The 11,925-nt window shown below is 44.6% G+C and overlaps 1 long non-coding RNA gene across 8 annotated transcripts in view; it reads left to right on the forward strand.

The window, feature by feature from the left end:
* Positions 1-11,925, forward strand: part of LOC108446761 — a 46,948-nt gene that overhangs the window by 8,027 nt on the left and 26,996 nt on the right. For 5 of the 8 annotated variants that reach the window (XR_001862056.1, XR_001862054.1, XR_001862059.1 and 2 more), the window contains 5 exons: positions 1,952-4,905; positions 6,094-6,202; positions 7,269-7,357; positions 8,122-8,248; positions 10,448-10,548. This is a non-coding gene — a long non-coding RNA (uncharacterized LOC108446761). The remainder of the gene's footprint in view (positions 1-1,951; positions 4,906-6,093; positions 6,203-7,268; positions 7,358-8,121; positions 8,249-10,447; positions 10,549-11,925) is intronic. The other 3 variants (XR_001862055.1, XR_001862058.1, XR_001862060.1) reach the window with 3 other exon arrangements.

Below are 11,925 nucleotides of genomic sequence, written 5' to 3' on the forward strand. Positions count from 1 at the left end.
ATATTGGGAAGGAATTGTCCCGTGGGAGGGTGGGCAGGCCCGGGCACAGGGTGCCCAGAGAAGCTCTGGCTGCCTGTGGATCCCTGGAAGTGTCCAAGGCCAGGTTGGAAGGGGCTTGGAGCAATCTGGGATAGTGGAAGGTGTCCCTGCCCATGGCAGGGGTGGCACTGGATGGGCTTTGATGTCTCTTCCAACCCAAACCATTCCACGACCCCACAATTCACAGGGGAACAAGGTAAGATGTTGCTGCATGGTGGTTTGGGAAGAGGTGCTTAAATACCACAGCTAATCCTGGCTGGAATGAGCATCCTGGGTGCGACATGAAATGTTGGACTTTTAGTTCATTTTTCTGAAATGAGATATTGCTCCAGGAAAGCTGGTAATAAAGTAATACCCACGTGAAGGAGAACAGAGTCATCTCAGCAGAGCTGTAAATACAAGCCTGGTAGTTTATTTAGATGAATCAGCTCCTTCTATAGAGCAAGTCTGTCTCCCATCTATAAATGGACGTGATTTAGATTACAGATTTATTTCCCTCAGAGGTTTAGAGTTCTTAGTATCTAGATTTAAACCTATTTTCTTGCCCTGTGGCCTGTGTTTTTTATTACTAAAGCTATTTTTGCTTTTTAGTATCTGGAGCTGTGGCTGTGAAGATGATAAATACATCTAGGGCAGGTACCTGTGGAACTTGTGTTTTCTGGGCTGCAAATGTGCATTTTTCACCCTCACTGGTCTACTGGTCTTTGATATTCCCTGTCCTGTGTTTTATTTTCCCCTCTGCTATTTAATACTCCAATTTCAGATGCTGATTTTCTTGAACTGAGCAGTGTCTGCTGTCCATCTGTTGAGCTGGGCATGTTCAACACCACCCATTGATGGACACAGAGTTGGCTTTTATCAAAGTTCATATCTGGGAATGCCACCACACTCAGAGGTCAGCCAAAGCTGGGTGATGTGCTCAGGCAGGTCCTGCAAAATCTGAGTTTTTCACTTGGGATACTCTCCCTGCAAGGTTTAAAAGGCAACTTGTTGATTTACCTGTGCAGCTGGACACTGAAAATGGGTGGCAATTACCAATAAATGAGTCACTAAAAACACCTCACTGGTATTGCTTAGAAGAGGGGGAAAGCCTTGTGTAACCTCTCATGCAGAAAACTGGTGTTTGCACAAGCTGGGGAGCAAAGTTTGGAGTTTAGTGCTCAAATCAACGCTGCCTTCAGCGCTCTGAGTGTGAGCTGGGATAGGAGAACCTTCACGGGAGTAACCAGCCTGGGAACTTTGCTAAGAAATGCTTGTTAGGGAAAATAAATCTTGAATTTTACTGCTTTGGTAATCAAATCTCACCAGAGCAGTAATGAAACTTCAGTTTGTAGCTGTTGTCTGGGGCTGTGACCATAGCTGTCCATTCCTGAATAAACTTCCCCACCTTTCTGCCTTTTATATTGGGGTACAACCACTTTTCCTGGGTGTTGTACCTTTTACCTGACAGTCATGGCATAACCAGCAACAGAACCTGCATTTCTCAATTTCAGTTCTTATCATTTCTCTTTTTACTTATTTCCCCCCATTTCTTCATTGCTAGATATGAACTTCCCTCCCACACTGCTTGTTCAAATTACCTTGGGTGAGTTTCTCCTCAGCCTCTGGATGCTGGATGATGGCCACAGAGGACAAGTGGCAGCCCTGGGCTATTAAAAGTTGTTCTAACATATCAAAAACTTTGGGTAATGGAGTCTTCATTAATTCCTCAAATAATCTCTTCTAGACTTACATTCTGAAAAAGCAAAGAAAAAAAAATGGTTTAAAAAAGGTCTAAGTAGATTTTTCCTTCCTGCAGTTTGAGGTCCCCAAAGTTTGCCTGTCCTTCCGTGGTCATGGACAATGGGGGATTCCCTTCTTGCAGTGCAACATTTAAAATAATCCTCATCTCTAATTTTGTCTCTGCTGGCAGGTGGTGCCTCCCAAATCCGTGTCACCAGATCCTTTCCATCACCCAGGTGGCACCTGGAGCCACCGAAGGGACCTGCCTGACACGAGGGTGCTGAGCACCCCCTCCCCTTGGGCGTGAACCCCGACCATCCCCCTGCTTTGCTCCTCTCCTGGCAGCGTTTAATCTTGACAAGGAGTGAGGAGAACGCCTGTCTAAAGCCCAGATAAGTGAAATTCCCTGAGCTGCTCTGGCCTGTGGCTGTGGGAGGAGCTGGGATGAGCTTTGTTCTTGATGAGGGTGTCCTGGCCACTGCTCACCTCCCGTCCCCTTTGCTGGCAGCCCAGTGATATCCTTATGTTATTCCTGATTATTTTTTCTTTTTCTGGATGGAAATAACGCTGTCATGTTCTTCCATCCTCCCTTTGCTGGCAGACAGGGAGAACAATTGGCTTTTTCAATTTCCTGCTCCTGGGCTTTTTTCCATGATGCCTCAACGAGAACTGTTCGGGGTTTGAGGTTCACTGCTCAGGCTCTGCAAACATCCATCTTCTCCCATTATGATCCAGCCTATTTCAGGGACAGCCCTTACCCTCCTGTCCTTGGTGTTAACTACCTGCTTGACATCTTTAATAAGACTAATTAAATAATGTATTGAACGTTCTGGCCTCGGCATTGCTGAAATCTTTCTCTAAAGAATCAACATGTTCCCCTGGTCTTCCTCTTATCGTTGACTCTGGCAAGTTGCTCTTGCTGTACTTTGCCTTGGAATATATTTTTTATTATTTTGCAATTAAAAAAAAAAATATCCTTTCATGTTTGTGCAATTGTACTTTTCAATGCTCTCAATTCTGCTACGTGCTCATAAAAAATTATATGTAAATGTATGCATGAAACCTTCTGAATTAGTGATATCATGATAGCTCCCATGATTTTTTTTAAATAATTTTTTTCCCCATAACTTTTCCAGCATATTTTTGCTAAAGTGCATGATTCCTTAGTAGATCAAATCATATTTTCTCTTTTTTTTCCTTTTCCTTTCCTTTCTGAGCACCCTGTACCCTCTCGGTATCCTACAATAATCAGCAGAGAGCTCAAAATGCATAAGAAAATACCAACATTCGTGTAAAAAGGAAATTTAATTATAATCAGAGCTTAGTTTTGGCTCTGCTTGAGATTGTTTTTAAGGGCAGAAGCGGACTTTGTAATTGGGGAAGTATGAAGTGTATTGCTTCTCAAATGAGCTCCAGTAATTAAATAAGAATTTCTAAAGGGCAGCATCATGCTGCCTCACTTCAATGAATTTTTACAAGGATACAAGAACAGCTCTCTGATGGTTTTGACCAGTTCTTGCTAGAATAGATCAGTATTATATTTATGGCTTTAAATGGTAAGAGCAAATGTTGGTTTGTGCTGGGAGGTTTCTGCAGTTTTGTTGTACGTGCTGGCTGCAAACCTCGGGATAAATTCTCAGCGTTGACTCGCACTGTGACGAAATACAACACTTAAATTTGGTTTTTAAAGTCCCAAGAAATAGTGTGAAACTTTTGTGCCAGGGATTTGGAAGGTAATCACAGGTTTGGGTTGGAAGAGATGTTAAAGCTCCCTGAACCGTGGGCAGGGACACCTTCCATGGACCAGGTTGGTTCAAGCCCCATCCAGCCTGGCCTTGGACTCTTCCAGGGATGCTCTTGAGGACCAAGTGCCTGACAGTTTTAATTTATAAACACAGGATCATAGCTGTGATGGTGCAGTCAGAAACAACATGTTCTGATGGTGATTCCTTGGCTTTGGATTGAAGTAAGGCCAGCAAACCCAGCTCTCTGATGGGAGAGCTTGAAGCAAACAACAGGAGGGGTTTGTTGTCCTTGAGCCAAAACACAGGGAAAAAAACCAATGACAGTGGATTTAGAATGAAACTTCTCCTAACTTTGAACTGTGATCTTACCAATGAATTCTCAGTTCAGCTGCTGTCTCCTCAGCCTCCCTAAATTCCAATTTGCAGGGGCTCTATTTGTGATCCTGCCCTGCTTTGCCCCTGCTGCTGTTCCAAAGGAGTGACCCAGCTGTCCCCTTGGAAGCTCCAACACTGTGGATCAGAAATCTTTTCAATGAATTGAAAAGGTGGGGAAAAAATAAAAATCCATGCCAAGTGCTCCGTGATCTGCATTTCAGGTTTTAGCCTTTTCCAGCTTCTGAGCACAAATGTATGAGATGATTTTAATGAAGATGTATAGAGCAAGAGTCTCTATTTCAGCAGTTCTGCTGTCGCCCAGGTAATTAGCTCAGACACAGAGCTACTGCTGCCTTTGCTCCTGGCAGTGGGGAGGAAATCCGAGGGCCTGCTGTTGTCATGGGGATGCTGAGGGTCAGCACCTCAGTGCCAGCAGGACAAGGCTCTTTTCTGGAGCACCAGTGGAGCTGCAAAGGTGTGGGAAAGCCCATGCTGCTCCTTTAGTCTTTCAAGGTGTTTTCCTGTCTCACAGTTTCATCCACGCTGAGACAAAATGGCCAAACAACAGGGTATTGTCTTCCCCTGCCTTGCTTAGGAAAATGGTGAAGCTGTTGTGCTGTTGTGAAAATGGAGTTTGATTTTGTCACTCACCTAAAGCCCAAGTCACTCACAAAAACCATGACCTGTAATCCTTGCTTCAAGGACTGGGCAACATATGGTAGCAATCCTGCTGATTTTAACTCAATTATTTCCAGCTAAATGAGGGAGGCTGTGCCAGAAACCTTACAAGGAGCTGACCTCCGTGGGTTTTGTTGCCCTTTTTGGCAGTCCCTACAATACCCTGCGTGGTTTGAGACTCTTGGAAATGCCAGCAGGAGATTTAGGTGGAGAATCCTCAGTTAGAGAGACCTGGCATCAACTGGTTCAGCCATTTGTTCCTGCACGATGAAGGTTTTGGAGTGGGATGTGTGTTGGTGCTGCTCACACCCTGCTGGTGCCTCCCCTGGAGTTGGTGTGTTAAAAGGTAATAACAATTAACAGGTTTGAAATGCATTTCTGGTTCTGGAGGTACCTCACAGACAGCAACTCCTGTCTCTAATGAAAACTCTTTTAAAATGTTCTGTTCTCCTGGCTTTGTTGTACAAAGATCCAGCCCGTGCCTTTCTCCTTTCTCCTCATTATCCAGGGTGCTGGAGCCGAGGTTAATGTGAATTAAGCTCTTGGCTTTGTCTAATTAGAAGTGCTCTCAGAGGAAGGTTGTTTCAGAGAAGCCATAATAAATGGTAATAATAACATGCATTTCCTGGAAAAGAGGCTTCTCTTAGTGCTCCATTAGGACTTGTCTAAATACAAAAGTTCTGCCTCGGAACATTAGGTCTCATCAGGTCTTCTGAGTATTGTACCTGCCTTCCATTTCCACTTTTAAAAAGCTGCATTACAAAACCACAGCCCTGCTTTAAATAATAATGAAAAATCAGGCACAGTGGTGATGCTCTTCAAACAATAATCTAGAAGTTCAAATTTTAAGAACAGTCAGAGTTTTACATTTCTGTCCTCAAGCTGAGGTTGAGTGAATCCAGCAGGGATGGTGCAGCAAGGGAATTCCTTATCTCAGTTTTCCTGTCCTGTAAATAAAACTTGAAGATGGAGCCTCCCTGAACCTCAGGGACATAAAACAAACACATGCAACACCTTTGAAATCAAGTCATGCCATGAAATATGCATATGTTGGAATTCCAGCAGGTGAAATGCATTCCAGCTTATAATGGCAAATACTTCCTATCTCAAAGTCCTGTCAATATAAATTATCACTGCATGAATTATGCTGCATTTAAATGAGATGTGCTACCAGTGTTTCCCCAAACTGCATCTTTTTAAAAGCTCTTTTAATCTGCAGAAGCCAGACTGTAAATTAACCAAAAACAGCCTAGGAAAAGCAAATATTGGTGCAGAGCAAAGTACAGACTTTATTTTTATTGGGTTTTAGCTTGATGTTGGACTAGTGCAGGGAAAACTGTTACACATATAAAAAACTCCACAGTGAGAGGGGTGTGATATAGCCACAGTAGCTACTGATTTCTACCACCTGATTTTTCTTTGCTTTTATCCTCTTTTCTGCTTTATTTTTTCGCTGCTTTATTGACTCTGAATATAACAGACCATTTTCCTGCCCTGCCTATGCTAAATTCTTATTTTTTGGTTTGTTAATTAGCAGGTTGATTTCACTATCACCACAAAGTTGGAGTTGGAAAGAACGGATCCATTGACACCTCCCAGATCCTGGCACTAAAGAGGATGAAAGCTGTGACGTGCTGGTACAGGTACCACACATGTTATAAAAAGCAGGCAAAGGTAGATTGTTGGAATGTACTGTTTGCTTCAGGGCTTTTTAAGATAGAAAAATCTATGAAAGCCTGATTTCCTCTAAGCTGAGTAACTCCCTTGGCTGGTTGGCAGCTCGGTGCAGGAAGGTTCAGGTCTGGCTGCACATTGCTAAGTTGCTTTAAAAGCTGCAGCACATTGAAGAAATGCCTTTGCAGATCTCCTTCAAATTAAGGCAGCAGTTGTTCCCAATAAATCCCATTTCAAGCCATGGATCTGTCCATGTTCAGGTGTTTACTGCACTGGATTGACCCAATATTGACTTCCTAAGGCTTTGCTCTCTCTGCTTTGCAGTAGACAAGAAAGGACACTTTAAAATTGTTCAGGATCACCAAAGCACTGAAATTACAAAGAGCACTTCTCTGCTAGGCTTTTTATTAACTTTCTCTGTTTCTGAATTTCGAGTTCTTTTGCTCAGAGTTTGGATTATCATGCAGGAGATGCCAGGCTCTTCTTCTTTACTGATGTTTATTATTTTCTTATCTATAATACAGCTGCATGAGATGTGCCTCTTAGCTGGCAAGGCAGAAAATGGCCCCAAGGTCTAACTTTCAAGGCCATTTAAAGTCTAAATTAACCAATTATGAAGTACCAAGTAATATGTTTTTACTTATAATCCAATAACTATCTATTCATGGTCCGCAGTTCAGGCTTTTAACAGAGCACTCAGATTCGTGAAGAAGAAGGAGAAATGAAGAAGGAACAAATCCACACCCCAAATCCTCCATATTGTTACACTTATATATAATTATATCCCAGAAACCTAAATTCTCTAAACCCAGGGTTCCAACAGCTTTTATGCTATTATTAGGAAAAATATTGAGGCATAATTTCCAAACATTATATTTGTAAACTTAGAACTTCCAAGAATGCAGATGTTGCCCTGGCTAAGGAGAAGACTTGCACTGCAGTTGTTCACTGGGAGACGAGGAATAAAAGAGGATAAATTGCTTTTGTGTCCTTGTCTATTTTCACACTCTCAAAACAAATATCTTTGCCTTTTAGGATTGAAATTCAGGCAGGAAAACACCCAGGCTCAACACCAGGTATTGGCAGTGCCCTGTGACAGGAGAGAAATGCCTCCAGTGCCAGAGGTGTGTGCTACCTCTCTCTGTGTTTTGTACTGTGTATTTATGGTATTTACTGGGTTTATGGAATAGCTCCCAGGGATGGGAACAAACTTCTTCTGTTCATGTGTGCCTGCACAGGAATGATGGCTCCTAAGTAGCCCAAACTCCCTCTGAACCTCTGGATGGGTGATGTTTGCAGTGAACAAAGAGTGATGCTCGTTATTACAGAGAGATGGGTCTAAACTTCACCTCATTCAAACTGTAGCATTTAAATGCTTGTCTTGATTTCTTTTTTCCTTTATATTTTTGACTCTTAAAGTGAAACTTTATTTGGCACGGAGAGTATAAAGTCAGTGATGATCTACAGACACCAAAACAGTGTTGCACTCTGTAAAATATTGTTGTAGACAGACTAAATTATGTTTGTATTCTGCACATGAAACAGGACTAAAGGCCTCTATTTTGGTGAAGATCAGTGTATTTTTCTTCCTACCAGGCTATTGAGCACTCTCACTTTTCAGCTGGGATCACTTGACTGACTCACCCTTTTTTCTCCCTAAAAGCAAATGTTGAAATTAAAGATAAGAGTTTTGTTACTGATTATTTCTGCTTCCTATTTTTATCTGGCAAAGTCTCATTAAATTCCCATTGGTGAAAAGGCAGCCATCTGTTTTCCCTGATTGTAACTGTGCCATGTCCACCTGTATCCTATATAATCCTGCTATTGTGACTCCTTGGGAGTTACAAATTTTGCTGTCTGGTTCAGTTTGTCTCTTTCCAATCAATAGATAAACAGGAGTGGAAAGAATTTTATCACTGAAATGCTTCACTGGAGATTCCTTGGCTTTCACAGAATTCTAAGTGCTGACATCCTCCTGGGCATGGATCACTGGGAGATCATCCACACCTCTTCAGGTGGGAAGATTTCTGTACCAGTGACGTAGATCTGAGTATTTTGAGGTCAGGGTGTCATTGTACTTTGTTGGTAATAGATGTTATGAGACATTTATATGGTTTTTGTATCTGTTTGAGTCCCTGCAGCCATGATCTGATAAGAACCTGCTGGGGGCCTGTTCAATGCTGGGTTTGCAGCAGTTCCTGCTTTACCTTTGATTTGTCAGCAGACAGCACTTTTATGGCAGCTCTGTTCAAAATTCAGCTCGACCTATTAGAAATAACAATCGTGTTTAAGCCAGTACAGATAAAACACTGCCGTGCAGTAGTAAGCTGTGACTGGATTAATTTGTTTGTGACTGGTTTATTTGTGCATCTTTTATGAGGGTAATTACAGCCTTCCACCTGAATAATGGGAAGCACTTGTCTGTTCAGGCTGGAGGAGGGGAAGGGGGGTTGGCATCAGTGTCACACCCCGGGTGCTGCATTTTGCTGCCACAGGCTGCACTTACAGAGAGCAGGATGTGCATTGCCCCATGGATCAGTGGGAATCTGTCCCTGTTGTCACACGGAGCTGGATCCATCCTGTGCTGGCTGGGGCTGAGGGTGAGACTGGCCAGGTGTGAGCAAACCACAGAATCCCGGGGTGGGTTGGGTTGGGAGGGACCTTAAAGCCCATCCAGTGCCACCCCTTGCCATGGGTAGGGACCCCTTCCACTGTCCCAGGCTGCTCTAAGCCCCAAGGTCCAGCGTGGCCTTGGGCACTTCCAGGGATCCAGGGGCAACCACAGCTTCACAGGGCTGCCCTGTGCCAGGGCCTCCCCACCCTCCCAGGGAACAATTTCTTCATTATATTTAGCCTGAATCTAACTTCCTTTAGCTTAAAACCAATGCCCTGTCCTGCTGCCACGAGCCCTGATGGAAAGTCCCTCTCCAGCTCTCCTGGAGCCCCTGTAGGCACTGGAAGGGGCTCTGAGCTCTCTCTGGAGCCTTCCCTTCTCCAGGTGAGCCCCCCCAGCTCTCCCAGCCTGGCTCCAGAGCAGAGGGGCTCCATCCCTCTGACCCCCCTGCTGCCTCCTCTGGGCTCTCTCCAGCAGCTCCAGGTCCTCCCTGTGCTGGGCCCCAGGGCTGGGGCAGCTCTGCAGGTGGGGTCTCACCTGAGCACAGGGGCACAGGGGCAGAATCCCTCCTCTCCTGCTGCCCACGCTGAGGATCAGCCCAGGCTCGGGGGGTTTGGGCTGCCAGGCCAGGTCATGCCCAGGTTTTCATCCACCAGCACCCCAGTCCTCCTCCTTAAGGCCACTCCCAATCCCTCCACTCCCCAGCATTGACCCTGGCTCATTTGGAGTATCAAGGACAAATGTACATTGATATTGAGTTTGTGCACTATGGACACAGATATTTTTTCCCAATATGAGGATTTTTTCCCCAGAGGTGTGTGGGATGTGTGTGATTTCCAGCGCAGGGACTGAAAAGGACAGCCTATCACTGTGCAGCCATCAAAATTTTAGTGTAGCACGTTGTGCGTGAAAGTACAATGTACACAAACAGAATTAAAAACATTTCAAGTGTAGTGCTCTGTGTAATCTTTCCTCCTCACTGATTTCCCTTTGAATGGGAGTGTTTTAGGTACTTCTGTAACCTCCTGGCTCAGCTGGGGCGTCTCCTCAGCATCTCCTTGTAGCACAGACAGCAGCTGAAGCATCCCAGCCTTTCATTCAGATCCTTTGTGATCCTAAAGATTGCAAGTTCAATTTTTCCTAATAGAGTTGGCAATGACACAGGCACTGAGAGGAGCCACAGCCAAAGCTGCAGTCCTGACTTTAAGGAGGAAGGACTGAAGCCCTTGGAATTGTCCCTTATTCCTGGCCCAACAGGGCAGTGGGAAATGGCACCCACAGTGGGAGCTGCTGCTGATGTACAGGATGGCAAAGCCTTTGAGACCCATTTCCCACTTCCCACTTAGAAAATTTTTAGCAATATTTTAATAATCTTATCTTTAGAAAAATCACATTTCTCCCCCCCCCCCCCCCCCTTTTTTTTTTCCCTGTGGTCACCCCTATACTTCTTACCAGCATTAGACCTGTGTGGGTCTGCAAGTTCTGTTTGCCTTAAAAAGAGGAACTCTCATAGAGCACATGTATATGCTAAGAATTTATTTATTTTTTCTGTAGTTTTGGCTCAAGACTGGCTGATTCATTTAAGCTTGATGTTGTTCAGTCCTAGGAAATGCAGTGGAAAAGCTGTTTGGAATAGCAGCCTGGAAAATGCCAACCTTAAGCTGTGCTTCAATCCCCCAAAGCCTCTGCAATCCAAACCAGGTGAGAAAGCAACTCACCCCAGAGATTTTGTTGAGAACCCGAGGTGACTGCTGTGTTTTCCTGTGCATATCATATCCTGGCTGCCACTAAATTACTGATAATTGAGTGCAGAGTGTGGGGGGGGATTATTTATGACTTTGTCCTGTCAGAGTGACAAAAAGCAGCCTTGAGGTGCTGCTTGCTCTGCTCAGCTCAACACTTTCAATATTTCCTCAAGGCTATTGCTCCTGTCTGCTGTCACAGACCTACATCAGCATTTCCATACCATTACCTTCAGCGAGGAGCATTCCCTTAATTCCTGCCTTGTTTAGTTCTAGACTATAAATAAAACTAACGGCTCAGGAAAGCGAGTCTTGCAGAGCCCTGCCCTGGAGGCTACTCAAAACCTGAAAATTTCATTGGTTTGACAGTCTTTACAGACGAACATCTAATCTATAATAACCATAATGCCAGTTGGAAATCCATAATTATGGCCCACTCTGAGCTGTGGCACAGCAGATGAGGAATAATGTCGAGCACTCCACTGGAGGAAATGCACCGCGAGTGTTTGTCAGGCCATTTTCTCTGTATGATTCTTATTTTGGCTCTCTCTCCCCAACTCCCCAGCCAGTATGATGAGAAAATAAATACAGATATTTATGCCCATTTCTGGGAATGCAGTTGTCTCAGCACATACAGCACCCAGGAGGGCTGTATGAAATAAATTTGTGATCTACAGTGTGGATATGCCAGGCAGGATGCATGTCTGTTTGACTGCTGCTAAGGAGCTAAATATTTCAGATGAGGAAGTTTTATGGTGCTGTGAATGTCACTGATATGTCAAAGGAACAATAAGCTTATGGAGCTTTTAGGGGTTTATTCTTCACTCTGCTGCTGGGAGCTGGTGCACAGGGATTGCTGGTGCTGCGGGTCCTGCAGCATGAGGAACCTCTCCAGAAGTCATGAACACAAAATTTGGGTGACAGAAATTTGTAGAATCCTAGAATATCAAAATTAAAACCAGTGTGGGCAGTAGGAGAGGGGGAATGTGCCCCTGTGCTCAGGTGAGACCCCACCTGCAGAGCTGCCCCAGCACAGGGAGGACCTGGAGCTGCTGGAGAGAGCCCAGAGGAGGCACCAGGGGAATCAGAGGGATGGAGCCCCTCTGCTGGGAGAGCTGGGGGTGTTCACCTGGGGAAGAGAAGGCTCTGGGGTGTCCTAATTGTGGCCTTCCAGTGCCTGAAGGAAAGATGGAAAAGGACAATTTACAAGGACTTGGAGTGACAGGACAAGGAAGAATGGCTTTGCATTGACAAAATAGGTTGAGATGGGATATTGGAAAGGAATTGTTCCCTGGGAGGGTGGGCAGGCCCTGGCACAGGGTGCCCAGAGCAGCTG

The sequence above is a fragment of the Corvus brachyrhynchos genome, unplaced genomic scaffold (assembly GCF_000691975.1).
Source record: "Corvus brachyrhynchos isolate BGI_N302 unplaced genomic scaffold, ASM69197v1 scaffold544, whole genome shotgun sequence".
NCBI lineage: Eukaryota > Metazoa > Chordata > Aves > Passeriformes > Corvidae > Corvus > Corvus brachyrhynchos.